Raw genomic sequence first — 13,345 nt, forward strand, 5'->3', positions numbered from 1 at the left:
AAAAGAGGGATATCTCTCAGACCTCTTTTGCTTCAGTAACTTTCCGTTTGATTTGCATTGCAATCATTTCAGTCACTGTCATGAACTTTAATGGATTAACTTTTGCAATGTCCTGTAAAGAATGGAGATGTTATTAACCCTTGCAAGAGTCCTTAAGCTGGACCTGCTGAAGATAGATTATACACTTTGAATCATGAAGCATATCAATTGCAGCATGCAGTCTTTTAAGCTCTGGCAAGTGAGCTCAGCAGCCCCAGGATTACACCTGAACAAGTTATACCTGCGTGAATTTCTGCTGGCCATTACTCTTGCAGTCATTATATCAGGGACTGACCTTCACATGTTATGTTCCGGGCTTTGTCCTTTTCTCATTTAGATGAACAGAAAAATCCTTTTGACTCTGCTATGAATAGGAGCAGGACTATGACATGCAAGGAGCCTGCTCAAGTGCCAAATTCAGGGCTGCATCTTAGTAAGTCTGAATTCTGTCTAAATTGATGTATATACTTATATTTGTACACATATTTTTCTATCGATATCTAACAACCTGTTCCTTACACTACTTTACACTTTTACTTTCTCTCACTGAGTTCTTACCTTCACCTTCCATCTTTGCCAGTCTAAGAGAGCTTGCCAAAAAGTGTAAACCTCAATACAGGAATGAAGCAGCTAATCAATAAACACTGAGGTAGGCCATGTATTATCTCTAATAATTATCTAGTAACTTCTCCAAGAGGTTCAGATTGTAGGTTTTACTAACTCAGTACATGAAGTGTATGTAGCTAGGAAATTTAGATGAAAGTAAATAGTATTATTTGTGTATCACAAGTGAGGTTTGTCTGTATGAAAAACTATATAGTTTAAAAATATTTTCTGTTAAACTGATGAAGTAAAAATAATTGAAATGTATCATTCATATAAATTTTATCCCAAATGGATAGTTAGAACTAAATTAATATGAGTCAGGCTGAACAAAAAGAATATGCTTTTTGCCACATTTCACCCTGTTTTCACTTCCTTTCCAGTGTGATTTCAAGATGAACAACCTTAACTTTGGTTGTTAAAGATGAAAACCTAAGTCTGGCCTTTATACTCTGAAGGACTAAAATGCTGATGAAGTTACAGAATAGCCAAAATAGAAGGAGTTCTCACAGGCAGGAACCAAGTTTTTATACTGAGAGTTAGGTGTAGGGGAGAGATCCATCAGTTTGCAATAGCGTAGGAAGAGAATATTGGTTTGCCAGTCACAGCTTTCCTAATCAAGGAGAAGGGAAAGAAAAAAAAAATGAAAGCCTTGAAAGTACCACGAAACTTAGCTATAGCTTAATGTCTAAATAAAGCTTTATGAGATGGTAATACAGACAAAAGGAAACTGCAAAGTACTTGCTAAATGTAACCCTGTAAAAGTAATTAAATTTTACACTAACCTAGTAATTGTTGTTTCTGAAAAGGATTGGTGGATGGCTTTCTAGTCACATGCCACTGGCACTCAAGGAACACCACTGAGATGATCCTATGAAATAGGAAGTTGGCCATTTAACAAAGTATTTGAGACAGATGCTACAAAAGTATTTGCAGATACTCAAAGGACACAGAAAAGTGTAACAAGCACATGTGATCAAATCAATAGGCAGTACTGAAAGAATGATCTTGATCACAGATGTACTAGAAATGCAAAATGTAGGAAATGACAGAAGGGTCATTTTTCAGTTGTGTGCTGAACAAAAGGCATCCAAGAGGAGCATGCAGAGCCATTCTTCTGAGGCTCTATTACTTTTATCTCTAAGTGTGATGAACCCTGGAAAGCAGGTTTCCTACTTAATGTCAAGCTCAGGAGCTTTAAAACAGGCTTGGTACTTCTACTGTCAGAGACAGTATACAATTATCCTCATCACCAATCCAAGCTAAAATAAGCCAGTGCTGCCCTCAGAAGCTCAGCAGGAAACGTGGAAGGGAAAGGGCAGTTTACAGAGGAGACAACACACCTTGTCTGTTGGTTGAGACCCCGTGCACAGGACAGACAGAGGTTTGCAGTCTGTTAAGCTGTAGTGTCATACCAATGCAGCTGATACAAAAGTAAAGGGAACATCTGAAGAATGTGGATCTCTTGAAAGTGTCAAGAAGGATGAAAACCTGGAGAGCGATGCAGCAGTGGTGCAGTGATCATGTCTCATTTCTCAACATGGAGAACATAACTGCAAGTAGAGAGCATTTTCCTCCTGCAAAAGGAAGTAGCTGGTGGGCTTTGTGCTGCTGTGTGATATGAGACCAGTGGAAGACACTTATTCTACAAATGAATCTTTTGTGAGTTTCACTGCTGAACTACAGTAACCCTGTGCTCATTCTGCACAGTCAGCTCATCCATATCAGAAAGGAAAGGAATCCAGAATGATGGGGCCTTTCCAACACCCATTAAAAAAAAATGTGTAGTGTAGCAAATTGCCTGAAAATGTTTCTTGTAACACAAAGAATGGTATTGGTCCTTTCCACATAAAAGTAAAACAGCCCTCTTTCTTTTCCTTCTTTCCTTCTTTCCTTCTTTCCTTCTTTCCTTCTTTCCTTCTTTCCTTCCTTCCTTCCTTCCTTCCTTCCTTCCTTCCTTCCTTCCTTCCTTCCTTCCTTCCTTCCTTCCTTCCTTCCTTCCTTCCTTCCTTCCTTCCTTCCTTCCTTCCTTCCTTCCTTCCTTCCTTCCTTCCTTCCTTCCTTCCTTCCTTCCTTCCTTCCTTCCTTCCTTCCTTCCTCCCTTCCTTCCTCCCTCCCTCCCTCCCTCCCTCCCTTCCTCCTCTTATATGAAATCATGTGAAGCTTTTGTGACTCGATCCTTACATAAAATTTTTTGTTGACACAGTATTGGGGTAAATTACTCCAAAGCTTTTCTTGTGGAAAGATTTGATAACTATGGATATCCCAACATGTCACCCAGTTACAGAAACAAAAATGTTCACATATTTATGGTGTGAAAGAAAGCACAGACACAAGAGGGTTGGGGAATTCTATGGGCCATTGAACTTTGAGAAAGTCAAAACAAACAGAACTACATTTGCCTGACCAGGACCTTAGAGTAAACAGTCATGCCTGCCTTTTCAAACAGTAGTGAATTGCTAGCTACAAGCAAAAAAAGCATATTTTTTATGGGTAATCCCTAAAACCTGGAGAGGAAGCTGAAAATAGAAGACAGGATGGCCCTGAGGCCTTCAGAGACTGCTGAAAACCTCACTATTTCTAGAGTGGCCTACAGCATGTAAAAAAAGCATTAGAATCTCTGAATTCTGACACTTTAGTAAGGCAGTAAAAAAAAAAACAAAGGTGATTTTCTGATAATACCAGCTTTGTCTGAGGAAGACTAGAAGGGTGGATATCAATCTTTGTGCACTAGAGGGAGAGAAACTGCCAGCTGGGCTAGAATATTAGCCAAAACACTTATGAACTGTGTGATTGTCAAGTACAACTAAGATGTCACTAGGAAGGTTAAGAGTATGTTTTCTTACTGGGGAATTCCAAAGGAACTATTACTGGAAAGGAAAAAAAAAAAACCCAAGGAAAAAAAAAGCAAGGTTTCAAAGCTTTTTTGGCAAGATATAATTTCTGCTGTATTATCACCAGCCCTCAATGTCCTGAAGCAAAGGCAGAGACTGGAAGAAATGTGCAGACAAGATGATCCTTCCTTGGCACAGTTACGAACAGATCAGCTCCTGTTATGTCAGCTAAATAAAACAGACTTCACAGAGAAGCACTTGCCATCCCAGTGGCTGACACTACAAGAAGCTCTGTATATCCACCTACCTATTTACAGAAGATAGAGGCTGTACCAACCATGTTGACAATGTCCAGCTGTTTCTGAAACATTTAGATGAGAATTTATGTGAGGAGCAAAAACAATATGTTTCAGCAAAACCATGTGAGTACTTTCCTACAAAAAATGCTGAAGTCTTATTATCAGGAGTACCTGAAACTGTATATTTAACAGAAACAGCAACATTGCCTGTATTTCTTGCAAAGAGATATCTGAGGATAAAAAAAATCACATGATTTGACACCAAAGGAACCTGTGATAGAGTAATAAAAGGTTTAATACATAATTTGCTTTAATCTAATGTGTTTAATTTGAACAGCATGAACTGGTATGGGATTCATACCTCTTTTTAAAGCAGTTTGAAGAAGCGGCTCCTGTGATAAGCACATGAAATTAATTTGACTAAGTCTGAAAACTGGAGATAGACCATTTAGGCATTGTCATTGAATAATTAACCATTTATATTGGAAATATTAAAAATGTTTCTCAGTTCTGTCCAAACTCCTCTAGATTTAGATTTCCTCTAACCCAGAGTAAATGCCTTCTACTTCATTCTCAACCTCTAGAAGGCACTGGCTCCTGGAAAGAGAAAATTTGTGCCTGTGTGTTAGCTTACAACACTGAGATTTAGAGCATCTGAGGTTAATTTTAATGGTCCTTCAAGTGTAATCAGATAGCTCCTATGTGTCTATCAAAATGTCATTTGTCACAGCTCCATGGTGGCACTTGGCTGGTGTGTTGCCACTGTTGAGTTCTAGTGCCTCACCCTAAGAGTTGAGTCCTGCTCTCCAGTTATATTTGAGCAGAGAGCAGAGCCATAGGCAGATATTGGTCTCTTCATCAAATTAAAACAACATCTGACACGTGATAGATGAGTAAGGACAGATGCTTTATTTATTTATACAATGAATAAATAAAGCTGGTTCCCTACTTGTCTTGTTAAAGAAACGTGAGTTTTCTCCATTTGTCTTATATTTCTACCCACAAAGCACTAAGGATGATAATTTTATCATTCTCAGAGCTACTAAAGGTGCCTTTACCTACTTTATTTTTCCTTTTTTTTGCACAGCAATTGCACCCAGTGGAAGGCTACCTCTCTGTTAGCGACCAGTTTAAAGAGTCAGATAGTTGAGAAGATGAAATGGTTCTGTAATTTTGCTTATGTAAAGTAGGTGTATTTTTAAAAAATCTCTCCCCAGAGGAACTGCAATCCCTTATATTTCTAATTGAGAAAAGGGAACATCCCTGAAAACTGCAACTTACCTAAAACTGAAATAAAAAAAAATAATGACAGTTTAATGTGAAAAGAGAGACAAGGCACTGAAAAATAATATGTAATTGCAAGTGAACAAAAAATTAATTGAGCATAATAAAATCATTATACTTACATTTTGTTCTTAATGAACCAAGCAGTAAATATTTTATTGCAGCACTAAGACTAATAGGTTACTAGATAAAGAATTTTTTTTGACAAAAGTAATGTTGTATGATAAGCCCCTCAGTCAGTTTTCATAGGAAGGAAAGGAAGAAATATCTAACTTTGACCAAAAAGTACAGACCAGAAAAGCTGTATTGGGCTGCATATGATTCTAATCAAGCAATAATATCTCCATCGAACTGAAGACCAAATGATTGCCCCCACAGCAAGTTCACCTTTGATAAAGAGTTGAGCATGCTGTCAATGCTCAGTTTCTGTAGCATCTCCAAATATAGCTGAGAAATCAGATGCAGAACCAAAATGCAGACCTGGTGGTATGACAGATGATGGGCCAGCTCCCCTTTCAAGGCTCTTTGTGTTTTACAGTGCTGAAAACACTGGAACTTGTTTTCATTAGTGTACTATCCAGATATGACTCAGAAGACATATGGAGAATGTGTACTACCAAGATTCAATTTTTAAAGTCACATTTCTGTTCAAAACCACAATAAAAAAAAAAAAAAAGAAAAGGAAAAAAAAAACCCAACTAAAACAAAAAAACCCCACAACAAAGATGTGCTAAACTGACAAAAACTGTCACTAATAGCTGCCTAAATCAATAGGTGGTCATCTCTTGCCCTCTAACTTCAGTGGGGATGGGAAAGAGGAAAGGTGCTTGATGTATAACCATGAAAAATGTCCATTTCAGGAAAAGTTTTAGATTAGCAAACCAGAACACTAAATACTATCTAGATTACCAAATAAAAAACTTGGTTTATAGTAGATGAACATGAACCAATTATATTGGTTACTATTCAGAAGAAGGAAAAAAAGAAATAAGATTTCAGTTTGCTATTGAAACTATTACATCACAATATGCCTGCAAAATAAGAAGTGCCAATAAACAACAGAATAGGCACTTGTGAAGTCCACTTTTGAGCTATATGCATGGCATGGCCATTTGCTAGGGAATCTGTAATCCATACTAGAAAGCAACAGTAGATGGCCTACTTTTCACAAAAAGTGAGAGCTAGAGAAAACCACATTGTGCCATAGGGAGGAGAAACACAGGCATAGCCTTCATTATTAATTGGCATACACAGAACGAGCAAGCAGAAACAAGACAAGTAAAAGAAAGAAGGGAATTCTCCCCGGAAACATATGGGAAGCACAAAACAGAAGTAATAAAACATTAAAGAATAGGGATACAAACACCATCATGTCCAGAAAGTGCAGTCATTAGTAATGACTGTAATGAAAGCACTGGAAGGGTGAATGTGAAAGTTAATGGCTTCTTTTACACATGTGAGAGAGTGCACAGAAAAAGAACAGGGTATCTAAATGTATGAAAGAGTCTTCCAAGTATCATTTTCTATATAACTCACCAGGCTTCACTAAAGGGAGAAGTAAAGGAAAGCACAGAAAATTCCACTTTGACACCTGTCTTTCAAAGCTGATTTCATTTTCACAATTTATCTTTGTAGTTACTGCACAGCAGAGAACCCAAAGCCAGCCACTGCCAGCATGTTACTCTGGCCACAGACCTGGTGTTCTACTCACTTTCTTTATGGGTCTACTAAACCACCTCAGTTTTATAATTAGCCACCAAGGATCATTTTCCAGTTGATTTTGCCATGTAAACCCTACAAAGGCTCAAATTACTAAAGAAAACTTAGAGGGCACCCAGCACTGCTGAGGTACCCTCTCTTCAAGAAGCTGAGCACAACCTTTTTCAATATTTTTGACTATCCTTTTCCTATCTGGTTAAGCTCTCAAACCACAAGTTCCCTGATGTTGTCAATTCACATTTACATGATACCTTGGGAAATATTTTAGCAGGTCGCAGAAGTTATTTCCAGTGCTGAAAAAACAGCACCTGTAAACATGCAATTTGAAGAATTATTGCTAAAAAATATTTGGTGAACACATTTTCAAAGTTCATACCCAAACTTTGTTGGACACAAATACTTTGTAATAACATAGTGATGGCTTCAGAGTTATCTAAGTGATAGCAATCACCTATTCAACCACTTGGTGTTGCTTCTAAGATCCAGCAAACTTCTTTAAAAGCTAACAGTGTGATGTAGGAGTAACTTCATGGAATTAAATGACAGCACAAAGAACGGCCTTCCTTACGGGCACAAGGAAGAGAGGAAGGATCACTGCTGTATTCATATATACAGCTTTACTGCAAACATAATTTGACTACCTCTTAAACAGCAGTGAGTAACAAGGGCTGCAAGACACAGAGATGGAGGTGATTAATTCTCTCTTGGCCTGAAAAAATTACTTTTCTTGCCAATATTTTGGCACCTCCTACTGACTAATACAGAAAGGAGTGACATAGGGCCTGAGGATGTAAAACAGATATGGTGAAAATGAAAAGCTCTAGTAGCTAGCCTACAGTTGTCTACCACAGCAATAGAGCAAGTAGATAGAAGAATGGAAAAAGAAGAGATTGATTCCGCTTTGCAGTATGCAGCCAGTTAAATGATGGGGGAAGGTATGAAAGGGGCAAGGTTATAAGCATATAAAATACAAAATATTTTAATAAGATAATAAAAGACTACATGGGAAATGGGGCTTTGTAAGAGAAGTGTAAGTGTCCAAGACAAATCTAAAAAATGAGATTAATAATGGGCAACATTTAAAAGAAAACATGTATGAAATTACTGCAACCAGTGAGTTAGAACCACTGGATAAATCTCCTTTACATATCTTCCAGTAACATGAGAAATTAATGAATTTTAGAGACAATGGACTTGACAAGTATTTGCTCATACTTTTATTTAAATTGCTGTAAATCACCTTGCATTTCCTTCCAATTTATCAAGAAGGAAGAAAGACTGCTGTAATGGGGAACCAGGCCTTTCCAGCTGCATGACAGTGAAAGAGGGCTAAATGTAAGCTGCTGGTGTCCATAGGAGCTTGCTGTGTTGTGCATTGCACAAATAAGTGACTAAACTCATTTACATGTGTTTAGTCTCAACTACACTGCTACCGTTTATAGATTAAACTCTGCTTTCAGGTACAGCAAGGTGTTTATATAGAACCTTACGAAACATCACCAGAGTTGCTTTGCATTTACAAGAGCAAAAACAGGAGAGAAGGAACAGACAGAATTCTCTGCTAAATTGGTGCAAAGGTACACCTCCCTCAGAGGACACTTTTAAAAGCAACCACAGAACAAAAGCCTCTCTGCTTGCCAGCCAGGCATACATTATAGTAACCACACCCTTGTAGGTAAACATCTACATGGAGCAAATCACTTATTTTGTGAATAGGGTTTACTTTATCATTTTGAAATGCATATTGCTGTTCTTTGACATATTAGTATGCTTAAAGGAATAATTTAAGGAAATAAGCTTATTTGCATATGTTTTCACTTATTTGTCCTCTCCTGTTATTAATCAAATTTGTCTAATATTTTTATCACATCATGTTTTATATAAAAAAGAAATAAATAAAGATCATGATGGCCTTTCAAGCAGTAGTTGCTAGCAATAAAATAAAGTCAAGAAATCACACAGTCTCATGTGTGATGAAAGTAGTTGGAAAGTTGCTCCAGGTGTTCTGGTAACATACAATGTCAATGCCCCACCGTATCACAGATTTTCTATTACTTTGAAAGTCAGTGCTCTGCTGCAGGTTAAAAAGATGAAGCTGCAATATGTGCAATGAATGCTTCTCATTGTTAGTACTGTGTTTTAAAAAGAAATTAGATTGTTCTGTGCGATGTTGCAGGGCATTACATGGAAAGGCTAGTTTTCAGAGGAGGCCCTGCGCTTGGAACACCACTGAGCTCACCATCCTTGGGCAGCCAACTGGACGTGGGGTTCTGTTGGTATCCAAAGATCTGGTGTCACTTGCCCCAAGCCTCCTTTTGCACCTACTGTACCATCCTGTTTCACAATAAATGAAAAACAGCTTTTGTACAACATATGTTCAGTTCCTATAGTAAGCTATTTTTGAAGTTGGAAGGCCTCAGGCATTACTATCCTTTCAAGCCATACACAAACAAAGAGGGTTTACCACAAAAAAGAGCCTCTGCTGATGAGTGTAAGGTTTACTTTTGCTCCCTCACTCAAGATCCTTATTTCATCAAGTTCTATAAAATTCCAATTGATGCATTTTCACCTTATCATTGAATTCTTATTGCTACCTGACCTAAGGTCAACTATACTTTCAAAATAAATAAAGAAAAAGATATAATGCAATCAACTGCTACAATCAACAGAAATAAAATTGCTATTTTATTTCTGTTGTACATTAGAACACAGTGGGTTTTCAGTGTTGGTGCTCTGCTATAAACAGGATAACAGTGCTCTAAAGGGCTCTGAATGTGCATGTGCACAAACCAGAGGTACAGACTTAAAGGTCTAGGCTACACCATCTACATTGCTGGACTAGGAGCCAGCTGAGCACTTCTCTCTCAAAGCACAGGATGCATATCCTAGGAGAGATCTTGTTTCTAGCTGCTAAAAGTTTCCAGTCAGCTTCCTACCCTTTCTCTTGTTTTCCAGCCTGGCTGCAAGAAAATGTGAGTGCAATGGTGTGGAGGGAGCTGCATCTCCTGCTGGCCCACATCTGTTGCCATCAGTTTCGGCCTTACACAGGACGAGGCTATGCCCATTTTCAGCAGGGGAGGTGGCTGCCACTCGCACCTAAGTGTTTGCTCTTCTTGGAGTCCCAGGACACGTGCAACATCTAGGTGCTAACACATCCAGCTACCTTTGAGGCAGGTATCCCTCAGGAATACACCTGCCTGGCCCTCACACCTGAACAGTTTACTGGAACAAAAATGTTAATGCACACTGTTGGACATAATCCGATACATGATAAAAGAGGCACCAAACCCCAGTCTCCTGCCTCCTTCCCCATAACCTTTAATCAATCTTCTTATCTCCTTTTATGAGGAACTTGTGAGGAAGTCTACATCAAAGGAAAACATACATTTTTATTTTGCTTCAGATGTGTTAACAATATTTATTAAAAACATTTCTGGCCAAAATACCAAAAATCACCTGATGTTTAATTATAAAAATACCACAATTGCATTTGAAACTTTACCGTAACTACAGTCTAAAAGTGAAACTAAAAAAGTGAAAGTTCCTTGTTGTTTTATGATACACAGGCTAAAAGAAATGCAGAAAGTAAACAAAAAAAGCACACGTAAACATATATTTATAAAAATGCTTCTTGAATTTTAAGATATATTTGCACCAGAGGGAAAGGTGGCAATTTATAAGACTTTTGATAGGAAAAAAACAAGTGTGATCATACAAGTTGTTAGACACTGTTTTCCTCGCAGTGACACAGAAAAAAATAGGAACATGTAGGTAGAGACTGCTGCTGAGATTTTCCAAAGCCTAAAAAAAAGTATGCAACTATCTCCTGTACATTCAGAAAATCCTGGTGTTCAGGTTTACTGCTCTTCTCACAGCTGAACTTCCTTCATAATTCCTTTTCTATTTGGTTATGCCTAGTTAACTGACGTTGGCAATTCTCAGCCCAAGCCATGCCAGCTGAACAGCAGATAGCAACAGGAAAACAGTAAGGAAGAAGACAACACAGATTTGATTGACATCAACAGATTTGATGTTTAACCAGGATTCTTTCAACTTTCTTCACATGCTTTTAAACTTCATCTTGAGGTTTATGTTTGTAGTGGAGGTACAGGAAATCAAGTAATTCAACTTGTATTTACCATTTATATAATTACTTTTATTAAATTACCTATATAATTCATGAAAGGGGGAAAAAAACCTCCAGAACATGCAGTTACACTGTTTACAATTACTCTGTCAGGTGATGCAATTACTATAAATAGGCTCAGAGACAACACTAATTAATAAAATTGGAAGGGTAATGTAAGAAAAAATCTGCTAAGGCATATAAGTTGAGATGTAGAAGGGTGATTTTTCTTTTGGGTTTTGGCAAGAATATATTATAAAGAACCCTCACACATAAAAGTCCCCCAAGCTACAGATGTTTGGGAAATAAAGCAAAATAGTAGAGTTGTGGCTTGTTTCTAGATAAATTTTAAACATTAAGAATGAAGAACATCTGTAGAGTGCATGCACACACCTTACTGATTTTAGTGGGGTTTATATATGCAGAGTGAGATGTGGAAGATTGACCTTTAAACCTGGAGCAGAGGTGTCATTTCTCTCTCTGTTTTGAACACAGTAAGAAGTGTTTTATTTGCAATTTTATGTAATCTTATAAACCAAATGTAGTGGATTCTTTTTTCAGTCTGGGATGAAAAAAGGTGTTTCTTCAGTCACTGGAAATGTAGCCTTGCAAAAAAAAAACTGTCAGAAGAAAACTGTGCATATTAACAACTCTCCTGAGAGCAATAATAGACATTCTTTGCATTTATTCAGCAAATTTACATCCAAATCGGGAAGACGTTTGATTTTTCTCAGTTAACACTGAAATATTTGCAAAAATCAATAAGGGATGTTGATCAATGTCTCCTGCAGAAGGAAGAGATAAGAGGTAGTTAGTTTTTTTTTTGTACCTCTCTGGGATACTGTAGGCAAAATGACCACACCGCTTCAGTGAAACATGTGTTGGGGTTTTTTTTTGGTCTTTTTTTTTTTTCCCTTTCCATGACAGAGAAGTTGTACATATCCTTAACAGCAGATCCAGTGAATTCTGTCATTTCCTTACAGCTCCACTGATGACAGGCCCAACTCTGGGCCTTCTGTGCATGTAAGCAACATTCAGTGCTGGAGCAGTACTCAGAAAAGTCTCTTGCTTCTAAATAGCTTTCAGTAAAGGGTTCAAGAACATTTTACACACACAGAATTTACACTCCTGTGGCTTATTATCAGTTTTGATTTTGTAACAGTAATATCCCAAACACCTAGCAACACTGTGGACACTAAGACATCTTTCTGTATTTTCTACAGCCTCCTGATTTCCTTCATTGCCCAAAAGGATAAATACATATTTACTCGGGAAAAAAAAAACAAAAACCAAAACTAGAAAACAACTTCAAAATCCAATGGACAGGAGCAACCTTGTTCTCAGCTGATGCCAAAATGCATTTTATACAAAGGTGTAGAACAGAGCTGAATTAGTTTTCAATTTTCTGGATCAGTGCTACCCCCCACCACTTCGTCGCAGAGGAATGCTTTGCAGACGTGGCACTGTACAAAGCCCCTTGACTCTGCACTAACACTGGTCCCCGGTGCAGCAGACCCATTTTACAGGTAGGCACACACCGGTAGGCACGGCACCTCCTACCGGAGGCTCGGGTAGGGCAAAACAGGAACGACACGCACCCTGCGGCTGATTTAGCACGAGGTGTGATCCCGAGAAGGGATGCGTCCGCTCGGAGAGGCAGCTCCGGCTGCGTGTCCATCCCGGCAGTGCCGGAGCCGGTGACTCGCGTTACGCGGGATCCCTCGGGAGCAAAGCGCCGCGGCGGGGCGGTGCGGAGCAGCCGCGGGCTGCGCCCAGCGCACGGCCCCGGCCCGCCCCGCAGCCCGCTCCAGCCCTCCAGCAGCGGCGCCGCGGGCTCGGGAGCGGCCCCGCGGCCCCGCCCCGGCCCGGCCCGCCCCGTCGGCAGCTCATTGATGAGCCGCGGGCCTTTGAGGAAAGGGCGAGTGCGCCGAAACCGCTGCAAAGCCATGATTTTTCAAGCAGCAGCGCAGCCTGGGAACTTTGCATGTTTCACCATTTTTCACGTCCTGACTCATTTCTGTATCAAAAAATGTGTTCTCTGGAGCTCATCGGACACCCACCGCCCCTCCCGCCGCCGCGGCGGCAGGCAGCATCCACGCCGGGCGGCAGCAAGGGGAACTATAGCAGAAATCCCCTGCGGGCAGGCAACCGCAGTCCAGCCCCGGGCCCCTCCGAGTTCCCTTTCTATTGCCAGCGGGGGTTGTTTGCCCCCGAGGGCTGCAGCCGCTGCAGCCCGCACGCCACGCAGGGAGCGGAGCAGGTGCACCCGCCAAGGCCCACCCTCCCCCCGCCGGCGGGAGGCACCTGCGTGGGCCGGGGGTCGGTCGCGGGGTCTCGCCCGAGAGTTCTCGCCCCACGGCGAGCCTCACCTTCCCCACCCGCCGTGCACGGCAGAGAGGGGCTGCCCCCCGCCCCGACAGCTCCATCAGCGACAGCCGCAG

This window comes from Taeniopygia guttata, chromosome 3, assembly GCF_048771995.1.
Source record: "Taeniopygia guttata chromosome 3, bTaeGut7.mat, whole genome shotgun sequence".
Taxonomy (NCBI): Eukaryota; Metazoa; Chordata; class Aves; order Passeriformes; family Estrildidae; genus Taeniopygia; species Taeniopygia guttata.